This window comes from Mus caroli, unplaced genomic scaffold (genome assembly GCF_978045245.1).
Source record: "Mus caroli unplaced genomic scaffold, Mus_caroli_1 scaffold_15, whole genome shotgun sequence".
Taxonomy (NCBI): domain Eukaryota; kingdom Metazoa; phylum Chordata; class Mammalia; order Rodentia; family Muridae; genus Mus; species Mus caroli.
Window position 1 is genome coordinate 58,167,125 of NW_028227270.1, and position 21,669 is coordinate 58,188,793.

Consider the following 21,669-nt stretch of genomic DNA (forward strand, 5'->3'; position numbering starts at 1 on the left):
GATGTTACAGGTTACAACGAGGTCATCAACATGGATACGGTTTTTCTCTTGTATAAGATTTTTTTTCTATTTCCTGACATCATGATGACATAAAACACTTTAATTATTTAGATGGCTAGAGACATGGCCAAGTAATTAAGAAAATTTCATTCCCAGGGACAAAGTCAGGTTTGGACATCTTGGTGTATCTTCTGCTAGAAGAAGATACAACAACTTAATAATTGTGGAAATCAGCATAGACATGCACATACTCACCCAAAGATGCAGATAAACCCCGTAAATAAAATTAAACGAAGTTGGTCAGCAAAGAAAATTTCATTCATGATGTTATTCTTGTATAAATATTGACTACTCTGACCCAGGGTTTGTGGCAAATAATGCCTATCCAGAGTTTTTCTTCATCATGAGTTGGCTTATATAACAAAAAGCAAGCATAGAGGATTGATGGCAGAGAAATCAATACTTCTCAGTTAGTAGTGTCATTTGGGGAGATGTAGGAAATATCTGCCTGCTGGAGAAAATATGTCATTGAGGTTGAATTTCAGAGTTTACTTCCTCAAATCATGTCTAGTCCTCTCTCTCTCTCTCTCTCTCTCTCTTGGTTTTATTGAGACAAGGTTTCTCTGTGTAGCCCTGGCTGTGCTGGAACTCACATTGCAGACCAGGCTGGCCTCAAACTCAGAAATTTGCCTGCCTCTGCCTCCCAAGTGCTGGGATTAAAGGTAAGTGACACCTCACCTCTCTGTAACACTCTCTTTGAGGCTATAGGTTGAGGATGTGAGCTCTAAGCTCCTCCTTTAGCTGCCACAAATGACACTTGTTGCCCTGACAATATCATGGTGATCCTATATCCCTTTAGAACTCTAATGAAATTTAAATGCTTCTAAAAATTGCCTTCATGTTGGGGTTTCATCTCTTGCTATATACTGTAATGTTAAAAACAGGAAAATAAAAAATGATTGCTCCTTAGAAGACAAGATCTGCACACAGACCTAAGAGAGGGTGTGTGACCTTGCTCTCAAGTTTCTTCTGACTGGTTATTAAAGATGACAACAATCAATACCTGGACAGTAGCTGGGCAGAACAGACATAGACAGGGATTAGGGATACTGGACTTAGAATCAGTGGAGAACCACAAGGAGAAGAAAGTAGACAGAGAAAAACTAGCCTTAATTAACAGTCAACAGTAAAATAATGGAGTTAAGCATAACCCAGAAGAAATAAATCAAAATAATATGACAAAATTACTGGCTGGGAAATAGATGTGATAGAATAGAGGATAGATATCAGCCAATATTGGGTGTTGACTAAGCTTTATTACAAATATAAAAGTTGTGTGTGTTTTACCTGGAAAAGAAATGTCCAAAGCTGGGGTGGAAAACTTAGTTTGGGACTTCAGTTTTCTATTATACCTTAGACAGTTTATCACAACAACAGAAAAGGCACTAATAGTCACCAACAGTGTTTCACACCTGAATGAGTTATTTCCTGGACTTAAAGTGAACTGTGAATTTTAAACCAGTTATCTTATCAATGAACCTCACAGCGCTTTTGTCCCTATGAGTTTCCAGGTATGAATAAAATAGAGACATCATCATGCTTGAGCAGATAGTTGACATTTGCTAAAGGTTTTCTCAAGAATGAATAATGTCGTGTAAATTAATGTAACTGGGTTAGCACAAGATGGAACCATGTCCATCAGAGTCATAGATTGCCTTATTTTTGAGTTCTTTAAAGTCCTAAAAGATTAATGTGACATGGAAACATTAACCAATCCAGTACTTGCTAAAGGTTTTACTCTCCCATACAGATACTGTGATGTAGAAAATGTTTCCACAGTGGCTCCATTTACAAGGTTAACCTGCAGCATGGATTTTTCTCAAGAAAAAAAAAAACGACTGGTTCACACACAAGCTTACCACATTCCTTATTTTTATGAGGTTTCTTACAAGTCTGTGTTAATTTATACATGATGAGATCAATGTCAATGTCAACTGCAAAGGCCTTACCACATTATGCACACACAGTTTCTCTCTTCAGTGTCTTCTTTTATGAATTCTGAGATATATCGTGTGCTCTTTTATGTATTCAAAGATAACTGTGATATGCTAAGGTTTACCACATTGTGTATATTTATACGGTCTCTCTTTGTATCTCTCTGTCTGTCTGTCTCTCCAGTATGTGCTCCTTGCTGCATTAGGAGATAACTGCCTGGCATAGATTTTTCCACATTCCTTATACTCAGAAGGATTCAGGCCCCTACAAATATGTTCATGATGATTAAGACTATGATCACATTCATAGTCTTTCTCTTCAGTATGTTCACTTATACATTCAGAAATGATGGCATTGTAAAAAATTTGCTCACATCCATTTCCTTCGTAGATTTTTTTCTCCAGTGTGGATTCTTTATTCTTTTGAAGATGAAAATGCTTTGAAAAGATTTACACACACTGAATACACTTGTAAGGTTTCTCTCTAGTATGTCTTCTCTCATGAATTTGTATATTATAATGGTGGGAAAAGCCTTCATCACATTCATTAAATTTGAAGGGATTCTCTTAGGTATGTGTTTTTCTGTGAATTTGAAGATGACAGTATTGGGAAAAGCCTTTATCACATTGATTATATTTGTAGGGTTTTTCTCCAGTATGTGCTATTTTATGAATGTGGAGATTACTATATTGGGAAAAAGCTTTATCACATTCATTACATTTGAAGGGTTTCTCTCAGGTATGTGTTCTTCTATGAGTTTGAAGAGTACTGTGTTTTGAAAAGGCTTTATCACATTGATTACATTTGTAGGGTTTCTCTCCAGTATGTGTTGTTATATGAATGTGGAGATTACTGGATTGGGAAAAGGCTTTTTCACATTGATTACATTTGTAGGGTTTTTCTCCAGTATGTATCCTTATATGTCTTTGGAGACTAGATTTCTCAGAAAAGGCTTTATCACACTGATTACATTTGTAGGGTTTCTCTCCAGTATGTATCCTTATATGGTTTTGGAGACTATATTTCTCAGAAAAAGCTTTATCACATTGATTACATTTGTAGGGTTTCTCTCCAGTATGTATCCTTATATGCTTTTGGAGATTACATTTCACAGAAAAGGCTTTATCACATTGATTACATTTGAAGGGTTTCTCTCCAGTATGTGTTCTTCTATGAATGTGGAGATAACTGTATTGGGAAAAGGCTTTATCACATTGATTACATTTGTAGGGTTTCTCTCCGGTATGTGTTCTTCTATGAGTTTGAAGAATACTGTGTCGTGAAAAAGCTTTATCACATTGATTACATTTGAAGGGTTTCTCTCCGGTATGTGTTCTTCTATGATTTTGAAGAGTACTGTGTTGTGAAAAACCTTTATCACATTGATTACATTTGAAGGGTTTCTCTCCAGTATGTGTTCTTCTATGATTTTGAAGAGTACTGTGGTTTGAAAATGTTTTATCACATTCATTACATTTTAATGGTTTCTCTCCAGTATGTGTTCTTCTATGAATGTGGAGATGACTGTATTGGGAAAAGGCCTTATCACATTGATTACATTTGTAGGGTTTCTTTCCGGTATGTGTTCTTGTATGAACGTAGATATAACAGCATTGGGAAAAGGCTTTATCACATTGATTACATTTGAAGGGTTTCTCTCCAGTATGTGTTCTTCTATGACTTTGATGAGTACTGTATTGAAAAAAGGCTTTATCACATTGATTACATTTGTAAGGTTTCTCTCCAGTATGTGTTCTTCTATGACTTTGAAGTATATTGTATTGAGAAAAGGCTTTATCAGACTGATTACATTTGTAGGGTTTCTCTCCAGTATGTATCCTTATATGTTCTTGGAGATTACATTTCTCAGAAAAGGCTTTATAACATTGATTACATTTGTAGGGTTTCTCTCCAGTATGTGTTCTTCTATGACTTTGAAGATGATTATGCTTTGAAAAGGATTTATCACACTGATTACACTTGTAGGGTTTCTCTCTAGTATGAAATCTTTCATTCCTTTTAAGATAACTGGGCATTGCAAATCCTTTACCACATTGATTACATTCATAGGGTGTCTGTCTAGTTTGTGTTCTTTTATGTACTTGGTGACTTGTGTAAGGTAAAAAGTCTTCGACACAGTGAATAACTTCAGAGGGGATCTTTTCTGTATGAATCCTTTCATGCCTTTGGGCATGACTGTGAGCACGTAAAGCAAACCCTTTATCAGGTTGAGTATATTCAGAGGGTTTCTCTGCACGCTGACTCCTTTCACACCTGAGAAGAGAATTGGCACATGTGAGAGCTTTACCACACGGGTGAATACTTTCTTCTTGTTTTCCTATTTGGTAGTTTGATTACTTATTATATGTAAGTACACTGTAGCTGTCCCGTTTTCTGACACTCCAGAAGAGGGAGTCAGATCTCACTAGGGATGGTTGTGAGCCACCATGTGGTTTCTGAGATTTGAACTCAGGACCTTCAGAAGGGCAGTTGGTGCTCTTAACTGCTGAGGCATCTCTGAAGTCCCAGAATACTTTCATCTCTAGGATTTAATGTTACTATTTATCTAAATGTAAAGAGGCATCAGACCTTTTATCCCTTTGCTTACATTCATGCTGTTCCCCTTCATTATGGGTTGTTTCTCATGGTTACAGTCACCTGAGAAGGTATGAACATTGATTACATGGCTCAGTTTTAGGTATTCTTTTTCTATAAAATGTTGTTCCCGTACTTGAAGAAAAGTGGAGGAATTCAGAGCTTTAACGCACTAAGTGTATTCCAAATTTTACTGTACTGTGTCTCATAGTATATTTGCAAAGTGAACCAGGAGAAATAGGAGCATTTCCACATCCCTAGGACTCAAGAGCATTTTCTCCAGAATGAGGTTGCTGATGTATTGCCATCAAACGTGGAAATGTAATGAACTGTTAACTTGTATTATGTTTAAAAAGTCTACTCTATAACTGAAACCCACTATATATCTTCTAACAGTTATAGGAGACAAAAGAAAAGAGAGAGAGAAAGAAAGACAGACATAGTTTTTTGGGATATCTGTTTGGTATACATGGTGTGTATCCATTATAAAATATTATATACTTATGAAAGGAAGTCCAATACATAAAATGTTGAAGTTTGCATTCACAAGGTTTGACTCAGTGTTCTCATAGACATGTGAAATATGGATTAAGGTTACTGCAACACCTCTTACTCACCTCCCAAATGCTGCCCTTCTAACTAAACTTAGTACTGACACTGCTAATAAATGAGTATAACCAGCTGAAATATAGACTATTTGCTTCTTAGAAGCTTTTGGACACATAGTTATCAACTATTCAATTTGTGTAGAATTTCCAAAGTAAGCAGAAACAGACTGGCAGTTGTACTGTATTAGGGCTATGTTTCAAATGGGGATATACACTAAGGCATTGTTTCCTTGTCCTCCTTCTTAAAGGAACATCTTGCAAAAAATCAGATACAGGACAGTAAAGACGATGGTTTTGTTTGAATGCAGCAATCATCAATACACTTAAAGCTGTGCTAATTTATACTGCTCCTTTTCTTATCAATTTTTAGCACACATTAACATATCTTTAGAGGCAGATTTGTATGAGCTTTCACATGAAAATTACCTTCTGTGTCTTCCAAAACTTTGACAATGTTCTTCAATATTTTGGGCTTCCCAACTAAAGCCTAAAACAGAAAATGTATGCCTTGAAATTTAGCAAAATGTAAGTTACTATCTTCAGTGAACCTCATAGTCATGCATGATTTATTCACCAAATCCTTCCTTCATTTTTATTGAAACTACAGAAGTGCATCAAAAGAAAATTTGTTTTCTTGAATTTTAAGTCAAGAAAGGGAATTCACAAATTTACCTATAGCATTGAGGTTCCTGTAGGTTTCCAACATGACATCTTTGTAGAGCTTCTTCTGAGAAGGATCCAGCAGAGCCCACTCCTCTTGAGTGAAGTTCACATGCACGTCCTCATAAGTCACTGCATTCTAGAACATCCCATAAATGTATACAAAGGAAAGCACAATAGAAACAACATCGGGCATCTATTCTTCATAGGCAATGTGTTCATATAATTCTGGGGCCTGTCCCACTTATTTACTCACACCCAAGTTCTACTGTAACTACCAAGTTATGTCAGAAGGAAACTTAATAATAAGGTTCACCCCTGTCATTTCTTTTTTTCTTTTTTTAAGAGTTATGTATTTCAGATATGTGAGTACACTGTTGATATCTTCAGACTCCCACATGAGGGCATTGGATCCCTATTACAGGTGGTTGTGAGCCACCATGTGGTTGCTGAGAATTATACGTAGGACCTCTGCATGAACAATCAGTTTCTTAAGTGCTGAGGCATCTCTCTAGCCCTGTCACTCCTGTCATTTCTCAGCCCTTTGAATAGGATGTACCCTTCTTGAAAAATGTCAATTACACATATAAAGACAAAAGCTCTACAAGAGCAATAGTGTTTGGCACACAACAAAGAAATTGTATTAATATTAACCATTACTACATATAAAAATCAATAAGCATGCTGGGTAGACTGGCTTATGCATTTAACAATGCAGTCAGAGCCAAGCATGGTGGCACATGCTTTTAATCTCAGCATTTGGGTGGCAGAGGTAGGTGAATTTCTGAGTTAGAGGCAAGCCTGGTCTACAGAGTGAGTTCCAGGTCAGCCAGGGCTACACAGAAAAATCCTGTCTCGAAAAACCAAACCAAACCAAACCAAATCAAAACAAACCCAACTAAACCAAACCAAAACAATGCAGTCAGGAGACATAGGCAGGAGACATTGAGTAGGATGTCAGTGTAATGTATACAATGAGTTCCAGGACAGTCAAAGATACATAGAAAGACCCTTTACTTAAACTCTTTTGAGAGTGATACACACAATACAGTTCTGTATTCATCTTCCAGAACCTGAGGTACACCAGTTCACAATATAACATTAATAAGATATTACCAAAAGGGAATATGTGGTTTAGCAGTTCCACTTGGACTTAAGAAAATATTGGCCCAGTGCCTGGGTGCCTGGTTACCTATGGTCCCAGTACTGCAGGTATTGGGGCACATGTTTTGTGCTCCTCACCTTTAGTCCTATGATCCTGAAGTGTTAGAGCACTTGGGAGTGGTGCTTCCTCTGGGTGTTGTGGGACAGGCTGGGGAATTTACACCCAATGTCCACTCATAGCACCAGTCCAGAGTGGAAGTAAGTTGATCCATTCTTATCTCCTTGTACAAAGCTCAAGTCCACTAGAATCAATGCCTGCCACATAAAACCAGATACACTGAAACTAATAGAAGAGAAAGTGGGGGGAGAGCCTCAAAAACATGGGCACAGGGAAAAATTTCCTGAACAGAACACCAATGGTTTATGCTCTGTCTTAGTCAGGGTTTCTAGTCCTGCACAAACATCATGAGCAAGAAGCAGTTGGGGAGATAAAGGTTTATTTGGCTTACACTTCCAAACCTACATCTGCTAGAGGGCTTATATTCAACATAGATAAAGAACTTAAGAAGTTAGACACCAGAGAATCAAATAAACCTATTAAAAATAGAGTACAGAGCTAAACAAAAAATTCTCAACTGAGGAATATTTAGTGGCTGAGAAGCACCTAAAGAAATAATCAACATCCTTAGTCATCAGGGAAATGCAAATCAAAACAACTCTGAGATTCCACCTTACACCAGTCAGAATGGCTAAGATCAAAATTTGAAGTGACAGCAGATGTTGGTAAGGATTTGGCAAAAGAGGAATACTCTTCCATTGTTGGTGGGATTGCAAGCTGGTACAACCACTCTGGAAATCAGTCTCAAGTTTCTTCAGAAAACTGGACATAGTACTACCTGAGAACCCAGCTATACCACTTCTTTTTTTTTTTTTTTTTTTTTTTTTTACAAACCCAGGCTTCCAGCAGAAAGTATTTCTGAGTACCCAAGAGAGAACCAAGATGTCGCCAACGCTAATACAGAGAAGTCCTGCAGAAGCTGCCATGAGATTCCAAGGTAGAGAGAAGGAGGGGAGCCTGAAGAGCAGAGTCCTGAGAAAGCCTGTCTCACTCAGAACATAAATGGCATGGTGGACTCCACTCCACATGGCAGGACATGTTGGTAGTACCGCTATATTTGTGTACTGTGTTTAGTACAGTATATATGTAGCCCTATGTTTAGTGACAACCTGAGGCTATTGTGTGTGATGGAAATAGAAAATGGGGTTTGCTGTCTTTTTAGGCTAGAAAATAAAATGGCCACAGGATGGCAGTACAAGGTAAGAGATGAAGGTTAGCCAGGTATTCTGTTAACTTTGTTGTTGTTTTTTTTTTTTTTTTGATTTTTAATATTTTTATTACATATTTTCCTCAATTACATTTCCAATGCTATCCCAAAAGTCCCCCATAGCGCCCCCCACTTCCCTACCCACCCATTCCCATTCTTTTGGCCCTGGCATTCCCCTATATTGGGGCATATAAAGTTTGCAAGTCCAATGGGCCTCTCTTTCCATTGATGGCCGACTAGGTTCCTCAGAAAATTGGACATAGTACTACTTGAGAACCCAGCTATACCACTTCTGTGCATATACCCAAAAGATGCTACAACAAATAACAAGGACACATGTTCCATTATGTTCATAACAGCCTTATTTATAGTAGCCAGAAGCTGCAAAGAACTCAGATGTCCTTCAACAGAGGAGTGGATACAGAAAATGTGGTACATTTACACAATGGAGTACTACTCAGCTATTAAAAACAATGACTTCATGAAATTCTTAGGAAAATTGACGGAAATAGACAATATCATCCTGAATGAGGTAACCGAGTAAAAAAGGACACACATGGTATGCACTCATTGATAAGTAGATATTAGCTGAAAAACTCAGTATAACTAAGGTAAAATTAATAGACCATATGAAGTGAAAGAAGAAGGAAAGTCAAAATGTGGATGTTTCAGTCCTCGTAGAAGGGGGAAGAAAATACTCATGGGAGGGAAAGTGTGGCAGGACTTGGGAAGAAGGGAGGAGTGGAAGGGAGGAAAAGGGGGACAGGACCAAGTATGGGAGGAGAGAGGGATGATTTACAGAGGATCAAAAGTTTGAACACAGGTGTGTACCAATGGGGAAGGGAAATCTGGGGGTAGCTACCAGCATGTCCAAGATGCTATGAGAGCAAAAGGCTCCCAGGATGTAATAGGGATGAAATTAGTTGAAATGCCCAACAAATTAGGGGAGAATCATTAGAGAACATATCCAGAGGTTAGGCAAGGACCCCATTTGGAGGCTGGGGCCACCCACTCATCTTCAAATTCCTAACCCAGAATGTCCTGTCTAAAGGAAAGAATGGGTCAAAGTATGGAGCAGAGTCTGAGGGAAAGACCATCCAGAGACTGCCTCACTTGGGAATCTAGCCCTTATACAGACAGCATCCAGAGACTGCCCCACTTGGGAATCCATCCTCTATACAGACACCATAAAAGACTGCCCCAATTGGGAATCCATCCCCTATACAGACACCAAACCCAGACACTACTGTGCATGCCAAGAAATGCTTGCTGACAGGAGCCTATTATCCCTGTCTCCTTAGAGGCAATGCCAGAGTCTGACAAATACAGAGGTAAATACAGAGGTAGATGATCACAGCCAACCACAGGACTGAGCACATGGACCCCAATGGAGGAGTTAGAGAAAGGATTGAAACAGCTGAAGGGGTTTGCAACCCCATAGGAAGAACAACAATATCAACCAACCAGATACCTCAGAACTCCTAGGAACTAAACCACCAAACAAAGAGTAAAGATGTTGGCACCCATGGCTCCAGCTCTATGTGGAGCAGAGGATGGAATTGTCTGGCATCAATAGGAAGAGAAGCCGTTGGTCCTGTGAAGGCTCCATGCCCCAGTGTAGTGGAATGCCAGAGTGGTGAAATTGGAGTGGGAGGGTGGGAGGGGCAGTATCCTCATAGAAGCAGGAGGAGGGAGTTCCAGAAAGGAGGAAAAGGGGGTTCCAGAGGGGAAATGGGCAACAGATATAACAATTGAAAAGTTTTATGTATTTGAAATACACAAAATATGCTATTACAAAAAAAACCCCAAAAACCTCCTTCCATTATTTGGGAATCTTATGATAGAAAACCAACTTCAAGCATAAAAGCAAAAACCATGAGCAAATATTGTTTCCTGTCTTGCTCTCTTGCTCATCCAGGCCAGGTACTCACTTACCGATTCTTCCACACTCTGTGGATGAGCCTTCACTAGTCAAGGGTCAATGCCACAATCTCTCACCAAGTTAGCAAACAACCATTCTGACTGTGTACCGCCTCATCTGTAGTTCTCTCAAATGATTTTAGGCTCTGAGATGCTGACAAATTAAGTAACTTAGGAGACAGAGACAATAATATATGAAAATAATTTAAGAACCCCTATACCAAAGCCGGGCGTGGTGGCAGACGCCTTTAATCCCAGCACTCGGGAGGCAGAGGCAGGCGGATTTCTGAGTTCGAGGCCAGCCTGGTCTACAAAGTGAGTTCCAGGACAGCCAGGGCTATACAGAGAAACACTGTCTCGAAAAAAGCAAAAACAAAAAGAACCCCTATACCAAATCAGTCGCTGAAGGATTAAAAATCCAAACATTGATGACTGCAAGGACTGGAAAACACAGATTTTCCAAGAAAGGATGAGAGGCAACCTTTTTAGGTCAAGAAGAGAAAGCTAACACTGTTTCTCCACAGAAAGTTCCCAAACCAGCAAAAACTCAAGGAACCGATAGTAAATTATCAAAAGAAGAAAAGAGGTGAAGGTTTATTATTTCCTAGACAAACAACAGTATAGTTAGATTATAATTAATGAATCATACAACATAGATGGCAGCACTGGAAAAAGGAAACACAAACAGGCCTGTGAATCTAACATGGTCATTTAAATTAGAAGGGCAAGATTATAATCAGAATGAAAATTACAAACTCAGTGGCCAGCACTCTTCCTATTCATTCCTATTATCTGCTTTGACAATAATATGAGATGGATTGGGAATGGAGGCTAGTCCAAAAAAGGGAAGAGATTAAGCATTCTGGTATTATAATATTATAAAAATGTGAACTACATTTATGAAATGGAAACTCTAAAAAAATACAAAATACCAGGTTAAAAAACACTGTATGATTTCTATTATACACATAAGCTTGCTTGATTTGCTTACCTTGCATTATAAGATATTAGCACCTTTGAAGACATGTCTGTCCCTATGTTCATGTGTATGATTTTTTTGTGAGAGAATGTTTCCCATATATGTGCGAGTGGCACACCAGAGAGGAGGGTGTCAGACCCCCTGGATCTGGAGTCGCAGGGAGTAAACATGGGTGGTGGTATCTAAACTCAGATCATTCCAAGTAAAATGCTTCCTAAGTGACCTGCCCAGGTCACAGAGTCTTTTCACACAATAAAAGAAAAGACTTAACATAGATTAGTAACAACAAAAATTTAAATTAACAAAGATGTGAATGAATTAGTTCAGAGAACCTGAAGCTCAGTGTTTAGATGTGAGTTATAGGGCCAGGGTGGAGGCACGTGGACCATCCCTAGTAACTGTCATCTGAGACCCAATAATCATGGCTATCTCTACTGCTGAGTCTTCTACTGCTCTTATACTTACCTGCTGTGTGTAGAGAAACAGCCAAAAAAAAAAAAAAAAAACATCTTTATTAGTAAAGGTTTTCCACTTGAACAGAACAGATAGTGTGAATCTCTCTATGTATGTAAAAAGTGGATATATAAGAATGGCTCACAGAATGTGGTCCAACTAGGAAACCAATAATTGCATACCAATGGAAAGTTGAAGGATATAGTAGTGCCTGTATGTCTCAACTGGCCTTCCTCATATACCATAATTCCAAAGATGGAACCTCTAATGGTAGAAAAATCAACTGATCTCTCTTGCCACAGTATGGCAAGCATAAAGAGAAGGAGAGAGCATCTTCAATATCCTTTATAAATGTAGGATGTCGCCAGAAGCTGTAGCCTAGATTAAAGACTGTTTTTGTCAATTCAAAAGCTCCAGAAGGAAGAAGGGTTCTCCCTAGCCAGGCATGGTGGTGCACGCCTTTAATCCAAGCACTTGGGAAGCAGAGGCAGGCAGATTTCTGAGTTGAAGGCCAGCCTGATCTACAGAATGAGTTCCAGGACAGTTCCAGACCCAAACTTATGGGACACAATGAAAGCATTTCTAAGAGGGAAACTTATAACTCTGAGTGCCTCCAAAAAGAAACTAGAGACAGCACACACTAGAAGCTTGACAACACACCTAAAATCTCTAGAAAAAAAGGAAGCAAATCCACCAAAGAGGAGTAGAATGCAGGAAATATTCAAACTCAGGGGCAAAATCAACCAAGTGGAAACAAGAAAAACTATTCAAGAATCAACCAAATGAGGAGCTGGTTCTTTGAGAAAATCAACAATATAAATAAACCCTTAGCCATACTCACTAGCGGCCACGAGGAAAGAATCCTAATTAACAAAATCAGAAATGAAAAGGGAGACATAACAACAGATCCTGAAGAAATCCAAAACACCACCAGATCCTTCTACAAAAAGCTATACTCAACAAAACTGGAAAACCTGGACGAAATGGACAAATTTCTAGACAGATACCAGGTACCAAAGTTAAATCAGGATCAAGTTAACGATCTAAACAGTCCCATATCACCTAAAGAAATAGAAGCAGTCATTAATAGTCTCCCAACCAAAAAAAGCCCAGGACCAGATGGGTTTAGTGCAGAATTCTATCAGACCTTCAAAGAAGATCTAATTCCAGTTCTGCACAAACTATTCCACAGAATAGAAGTAGAAGGTACTTTACCCAACTCATTCTATGAAGCCACAATTACTCTGATACCAAAACCACAAAAAGATCCAACAAAGATAGAGAACTTCAGACCAATTTCTCTTATGAATATCGATCGACGCAAACATACTCAATAAAATACTCGCTAACCGAATCCAAGAACACATTAAAACAATCATCCATTCTGACCAAATAGGTTTTATTCCAGAGATGCAGGGATGGTTTAATATACGGAAATCCATCAACGTAAACCATTATATAATCAAACTCAAAGACAAAAACCACATGATCATCTCGTTAGATGCGGAAAAAGCTTTCTACAAGATCCAACACCCATTCATGATAAAAGTCTTGGAAAGATCAGGAATTCAAGGTCCATACCTAAACATGATAAAAGCAATCTACAGCAAACCAGTAGCCAACATCAAAGTAAATGGTGAGAAGCTGGAAGCAATCCCACTAAAATCAGGGACTAGACAAGGCCGCCCACTTTCTCTCTACCTATTCAACATTGTACTTGAAGTCCTAGCCAGAGCAATTCGACAACAAAAGGAGATCAAGGGGATACAAATTGGAAAGGAAGAAGTCAAAATATCACATTTTGCAGATGATTTGATAGTGTATATATAAGTGACCCTAAAAATTCCACCAGAGAACTCATAAACCTGATAAACAGCTTCGGTGAAGTAGCTGGATATAAAATTAACTCAAAAAAGTCAATGGCCTTTCTCTACAGAAAGAATAAACAGGCTGAAAAAGAAATGAAGGAAACAACACCCTTCCAATAGTCACAAATAATATAAAATACCTTGGTGTTACTCTAACTAAGGAAGTGAAAGATCTGTATGATAAGAGCTTCAAGTCTCTGAAGCAAGAAATTAAAGAAGATTTCAGAAGATCGAAAGATCTCCCATGCTCATGGATTGGCAGGATCAACATTGTAAAACTGACTATCTTGCCAAAAGCAATCTACAGATTCAATGCAATCGCCATCAAAATTCCAAGTCAATTCTTCAACAAATTAGAAAGAGCAATCTGCAAATTCAACTGGAATAACAAAAAACCTAGGATACCAAAAACTCTTCTCAAGGATAAAAGAACCTCTGGTCGGATCACCATGTCTTACCTAAAGCTGTACTACAGAGTAATTGTGATTAAAAACTGCATGGTACTGGTATAGCGATAGACAAGTAGACCAATGGAATAGAATTGAAGACACAGAAATGAACCCACACACCTATGGTCACTTGATCTTTGACAAGGGAGCTAAAACCATTCAGTGGAAAAAAGACAGCATTTTCAACAAATGGTGCTGGCACAACTGGTGGTTATCATGGAGAAGAATGCGAATTGATCCATTCCTAAATCCTTGTATTAAGGTCAAATCTAAGTGGATCAAGGAACTCCACATAAAACCAGAGACACTGAAACTTATAGAGGAGAAAGTGGGGATAAGCCTCGAAGATATTGGCACAGGAAAAAATTCCTGAATAGAACAGCAATGGCTTGTGCTGGAAGATCGAGAATTGACAAATGGGACCTCATGAAACTGAAAAGCTTCTGTAAGGCAAAAGACACCGTCAATAAGACAAAAAGGCCACCAAAAGATTGGGAAAGGATCTTTACCTATCCCAAATCAGATATGGGACTAATATCCAATATATATATAAAGAACTCAAGAAGGTAAATGCCAGAAAATCAAATAACCCCATTAAAAAATGGGGCTCAGAGCTGAACAAAGAATTCTCACATGAGGAATACTGAATGGCTGAGAAGCACCTGAAAAAATGTTCAGCAACCTTAATCATCAGGGAAATGCAAATCAAAACAATCCTGAGATTCCATCTCACACCAGTCACAATGGCTAAGATCAAAAATTGAGGTGACAGCAGATGCTGGCGAGGATGTGGAGAAAGAGGAACACTCTTTCATTGTTGGTGGGATTGCAAGCTTGTACAACCACTCAGGAAATCAGTCTGGTGGTTCCTCAGAAAATTGGACATAGTACTACTGGAGGATCCCGGAATACTTCTCCTGGGCATATATCCAGAAGGTGTTCCAACTGTTAAGAAAGACACATGCTCCACTATGTTCATAGCAGCCTTATTTATAATAGCCAGAAGCTGGAAAGAACCCAGATGCCCCTCAACAGAAGAATGGATACAAAAAATGTGGTACATTTACACAATGGAGTACTACTCAGCTATTAAAAAGAATGAATTTATGAAATTCCTAGGCAAATGAATGGACCTGGAGGGCATCATCCTGAGTGAGGTAACACAATCACAAAAGAACTCAAATGATAGGTACTCATTGATAAGAAGATATTTGCCCAAAAACTTAGAATACCTAAGATATAAGATACAATTTTCAAAACACATGAAACTCAAGAAGAACGAAGACTAAAGTGTGGACACTTTGCCCCTTCTTGGAATTTGGAACAAAACACCCATGGAAGGAGTTACAGAGACAAAGTTTGGAGCTGAGACAAAAGGATGGACCATCTAGAGCCTGCCATATCCAGGGATCCATCCCTTAATCAGCCTCCAAACGCTGACACCATTGCATACACTAGCAAGATTTTGCTGAAAGGACCATGATATAGCTGCCTCTTGTGAGGCTATGCCGGGGTCTAGCAAACACAGAAGTGGATCCTCACAGTCAGCTATTGGATGGATCACAGGGCCCCCAAAGGAGGAGGTAGAAACAACAACATGAACTAACCAGTACCCCGAAGCTCTTGTCCCTAGCTGCATATGTATCAAAAGATGGCCTAGTCGGCCATCAATGGAAAGAGAGGCTCATTGGTTATGCAAACTTTATATGCCCCAGTACAGTGGAACGTCAGGGCCAAAAAGTGGGAGTGGGTGGGAGGGTATGGGGAACTTTTGGGATATCATCGGAAATGTAAATGAGGAAAATACCTAATTAAAAAAAAAACTGCATAGACATACTGACATTCAAAAATAGCAGCCCATACCCTCATATCAGGAATAGCATTAATGAAACACTATTGAACTTGCCTCTATGTGGACTCGTAGCTGCTGACACCTGTATCTTGACACATGCAACTACAACCACTGGCCTGGGTTTCAATTCCTGAGCTGACTTAATGATGTCAGTGAAGATTGCACATGTATCTATAGAACAGTACCCTACGTGCAAATTGAATACTCATTGGCTTAACTGACATTCACAAATCAAACACCCATCAATATAGGCTGTCTTCATCACAGAACGTGATTAATACATGATCCACAATTAAAAATCACCTCCCTGCCATAATCAGGTCTTGTTCATAATGGCTACTCCAGCAGCTGATTGCCTACACTGTTTCCCCAGTAGGGATTGCAATAAACTCCCTTCTCTTCTGGTGTGAATGCAGAAGCCATGCCTGTCATGCAAATCCTGTTCCTCTTACTGTAATAAAAAAGTTGATTACATACATGACTCAGCAAGTAATTTAAAAACACAGTTGTGGTAGTGATTTAGACTTAAATATTTAGTTGGTTTAGTCAATAGGAGAACAATGTTATTGTCCTGGGAAAAAACAGAGCAGAATGAATGCTACCTGACTCAACATAGGAAAGCTTATCTCAGAAACATTATTTAAAGCCTTCAGGTACAGCTGGTGTGGATTAACATCTTTCCCAGGGAGAGATCACTTATTCACCTCTCGCTGATGCCCAAATAAGACCCAGCCTAGGAAACAGTATGAATTCCACATATGATGTCATCAATAAGTCCTTGTAGGATCAGCCCCCAGTTTACACTTTGAATAATTTACTGGGGGACAGGACATTGCAAGTCACTGAGGCTGATGGAGATTTACAGAGCAAAACTATCTTCTAGACCATAATGTAAGATCTAGAAAAGAGGTTTTGTTGTTATTGTTGTTGTTATTTGTTTTTTTGTTTTGTTTTGTTTTGTATTTTCAAGACAGGGTTTCTCTGTATAGCCCTGGCTGTCCTGGATCTCAATTTGTAGACCAGGCTAGCCTTGATCTCAGAAATCTCACTGCCTCTGCCTATCAAGTGAAATTAAAGGCATGTGCCACCACTACCCGGCTTAGAAAAGAGTTTTAAAAGATAGATCCATGCCATAACTCTCCCATACATAAAGGACAGAGAACACAAATACAGAAAATATCAAGGACACATCACCTAATAGCACTGTGGTTATGGTTCTAACATGATCATGTCTGCTGACCTTCTCTAACCGCAGAATAAGACTGTTTGAAGGTTCTGACTCACCCACCCTCCCGTCCGTCCATCCATCCATCCATCCATCCATCTATTCATCCATCCATTCATCCAAATATATGTGAGTAGCCATTTTCCACTTTGCCCACTGTATATGTTTCTGTGTGAGTGACTCCTTTCCTTTCCTCTCCTCATTCTCTTGAAGAAAGTTAACACACTTCCTGGCCAGAAAGTAGCTTCTAGCAAGAAATCGTTGTATTTAATACTCTCCAGGCTAACCAGCATGTTCTAATCCCCTGATGTTAGTGTTTATTTATGTATAAATAATAAGAGTTACGTTGATAGCAATAGTAAGACATAACAGACATAAAGAGTTAATAAAGAATTGTTTCCCCAGGACTTAATGTACCACAAAATAATGAGAAAGAATTTAGATTTTAACCACAAGATTGTAATAAAGAGGTAAGATTGCCCAGCACGGTATGAAGCACAGAACAGTGATAAAGTTAAGAAGGAGTTAAGTTTTCAGGGCTTAATAAAGCACACAATAGTAAAAGAGAGTTATAACGTGAAGATACAGCAATTAATAAAACACAGAGTTTCATAAAGTAAAAATAATGCACAATGAGATAAAGAGAAAAGAAGCCAGCCATTTTCAGCCACACTATGAGCAAGAGAGTGTCAAGTCTCTAGAAGCCATTAGCTGATAGCATCCAGTACAACTGGAGAAAGTTACAAGGCCAGAGATCATCAGTCTTTAGGCCCTCATCCAATGCTGTGTCCCACCCACCTGAGCTGTAAACCCCCAAGAGCTGGTACGCCCCCAGCAGCAGGGGCTGTCCCTAAACCTGTAGCCTGATGTGGTATCTGATGCACCTAATCTGGGGAAGACTTGAGCAAAGTGGGGAGGATACCTGGGGCCAGGAGAAGAAATGGGAAAGGTCTCTATGACAAGGAGGGGAGATCTAGGATGGGACAGCATTTGAAATGCAAAAAACAGCACCTCAGTTTAGTAAAGCTTTCACCAAGAACCTAAGGCAAACCTGAGAGGTAAAATGTGAACTTGATCAGTGTTACCAAAGGCTTTATGTGTAGAAAATTAAAACACCCCAGACTTCTCAATGCCCACAATAATGACTCAAACTGGACCCTAATCTGTTATATTTCTCACCCTCCAGCTACTACTGATCTTTCTTCCAAGCCTGATCCCCATCACCTCCTCTCTCAGTTTTGAAACTATTTGTAAAGTTCATCACACAAACATGTCTGTGGAATGACATGTTCAGAAACCCTAGTAACCAGAAATTTATTCTGTAAAATTGTCTTTCCACTACATCCACAAAACAATGTCTCAGTGAGTACAATGCATAGTAATTTTCTAAGCACCACAGTTTCCCACTGACAGGACTGCAGAACCTCTCTCTCCCCAAGAAATCCAAACTCAGGAAGGCTGACAGGCCAAGGGTTTCTCTGCTCAGTTCACCACATGTACGAATAGAACCATTGTCTGACCCACAGTCCATCCCACTCCCTACAGATAAGATTATGATAGCTCAGCCTACCTGCTCTTCCTGGTCATGGAATTTCCTGTCCCAAACAGTGGCTGCCACACTCAGCACAGTATTGCTTGTGGTCTACCTCACAGACCACTCGTGCTGCATCAGAGGAGAATCCCAGCAGGATTCCACAAGGTACCTCTTAATGTTGCTTCTAATGACTAGGTCTTCCCAGAATTCATCACAACCTAGAGTCACTCAGCTGTACCTCAGGACAGAAGCAACATTGCTACTGGATGAACAGAGAACAAATGACTCCTACAGCACCGACCTACCTAGCCCTGTACTTCCACAATAGGGGCAGACAGGGCCCTAGTCTGGGAAATTTGGAGTTATCAAGACATTCTTCTAGTCTCCCAGAAAACATCTTCTTATTCAATCAAGGGACAGAGTACCTTGTGTGTGCACTCTATTACCCTCCAATAGTCCATTTCAGCCATTAACTCACTTCATATTTGGAAAGTCCTGCAGGCAGACATAGGTCACATTCAAGCATTAACCATTGTTCAAGCTAAAAGAGCTCTTAGATGATAAACAAGAGTCACCTATGGAAGGATTTGGAGGCAGAAGATGGATGGTGGAAATGCCATAAGTATAGTCACAAAATATTGTTTAAAAGTTGAAATGGGCCTTATAGGCATGTGCTCTAAGACGCTGGCCAGTTTGCGTCTCAGTCATGATGTTTGTGGAGGAATACAAACTGTGACTAAGACAGTGATGGTAACGGTTGTTTGCTTGCACTATTTCTCTCCGTGAATTACACAAGAATCTTGTCCCACTCTGGTCTGAAGACAGAAGCCATGCTCCACATGCAAATCCTTTCCCCCTTATTGCAGTGGAAAGTTGATGACATGACTCAAACCGGTAAGTTTTAAACTCAGTGGTGGTGCAGGCAGTTCATTTAAAAATTTAGCTAGCTTAATCAAGAAAACAAAATTTTACTGCCCACAGGAGCAACAACTGGGATCAAAGACACTGGAGTATGTGTGGGAGAGCTTTTCTAAAAACATCTTTCTAGGCTGGAAATACAGCTGCTCTAGCATTAATATGTGTTTTGATAAGGAAATCACTCTACACAATTAAAAATTATCTTTCAAAATCTTTTTTAATTAGATATTTTCTTTATTTACATTTCCATTGCTATCCCCTTCCCTAGTTTCCCCTCTGAAAATCCCCTATCCCTTTTCCCACTGCTCATCAATCCACCCACTCCCACTTCCTGACCTTGGCATCTCCTATACTGGGGCACAGAACCTTCGCAGAACTAAGGGCCTCTCCTCCCAGTGATGACCACCAAGGCCATCCTATTCTACATATGCAACTGGAACCATGAGCCTCACCATGTGTTTTCTTTGACTGGTGATTTAGTCCCAGGGAACTCTGGGTGTACTGATTAGTTCATACTGTTGTTCCTCAGCCTGGAACTCTCAGCCCCATAAAAAATAGGGGAGGTTCAGGAGGGAAGTTAAGTCAAGAGGGTGCGTTTTCTAATCTCAACATTGTCAGTCCCTCAAAATCAAAGTTGCCCCTTAACAAGAAACAGAAAGCAGAGTGGACAGAAGGGACAGAGAGCAAAAATAAACAAGACACCATATGGAGAGGTTCCACATCCACTCAGTCTTTTCCAGAAAGTAACACCAGGAGCACTCTGTTCCCTGGGGTCTGGGAACATCTCTCAAGGCCCCATGGCTATGAGGAACCAGCACATCTGCTGCAGCGAGATTACACATCCTCTTTTGTCATTTCTTCCATGAAATACAAAGTTTTAGGCTTCTTCAGAACAGAATTAGAGATTTAGAACAGAATTATTGTGGTACCACACAGGCACATAGACACAGACATTACTGGCATTGAGACCTACTGTGTTGGGTCCTGGTGGCCTTGGAGTTCCTGTGCCAGAAAGCATTCCTTAACCCCAAAGACCACCAAGGAGCCATTTCTGATGTAATAGGATAAGGGTCGCTTAATTACAACTCAGGCTTGGGCTCTTCTCCAACCCAACTCTGACACAGTGGGACAGGAAGGAAAGGTGGATGAGCCCCAAATCTCAGCAGGACAAGATTTTATAGGACAAAAGAACCGAATGAGGGGGTGAGGGATGATGTCCAGTCTGACAAATATCTATTAGAATAACTATTGTAAGCCAACAGGTGGGTTCTCTAAGGCAAGATCATATACAATCACCACAAGTCTGAAAGTACATCTGAAACAATCAGATTGTCTTTGATTAACTGTTGCTTGGAGGGGCTGGTGAGATGGCTCAGTGGGTAAGAGCACCAGACTGCTCTTCCGAAGGTCCAGAGTTTAAATCCCAGCAACCACATGGTGGCTCACAACCATCTGTAACGAGATCTGGCGCCCTCTTCTGGAGTGTCTGAAGACAGCTACAGTGTACTTACATATAATAAATAAATAAATCTTTAAAAAAAAACAAAAAAAAACCTGTTGCTTGGAAGTAGCTAGGAAGAACTATGGCCAAGGATAAACAGTGGGGTCCTTGCTGGTACAGGGGTGGGGCTTGGGTACTCCTTTAGGTCAAGTTCTCAGGCTTTTTTTTTTCTTTTCTTTAAGATGGAGGGCAGTCCCAAGATGGAGTAGATATAATCTCTCAAAACAACATCTCAGAGTAATTTGTGGAAATATGAAAAACAATACAAAGCAAAACTGCTCCGAACAAGCAGACTTCCTTGAAAAGTATGATTTAGCACAGCCTGATATTTGTATAAACAATGAGGAACTTAGATGATAGGAGTCCCATTCTATACATTGCTGTAGAAAGCTACCTATCACCAGGTGAAAGCATATTCCAAGATGAACAGGAGTCACAGAAGGAAGACAGGAAGAGCCAAATAATTTCTCTGAATAGATTTGTCACACACAGAGCAAATGTTAATATCTACTACTAATGTTTCAACAACCCAATTGGTCATCTCTCCAAATGTACTTCAGTGAATGTGGTAAATAATTTAATTCCTTCAAGGCTACGAGGAAGAAGAGATAAAACAAGGGTTTTTTTGTTTGTTTGTTTTTTGTTTTTGTTTTTTTTTCAGACAGAGTTTTTCTGTATAGCCT

General features: G+C 39.5%; 1 pseudogene; it reads right to left on the reverse strand.

The window, feature by feature from the left end:
* Window positions 1-2,625: 2,625 nt before the first annotated feature.
* Window positions 2,626-6,006, reverse strand: LOC110288255 (uncharacterized; annotated as a pseudogene).
* Window positions 6,007-21,669: the final 15,663 nt, after the last annotated feature.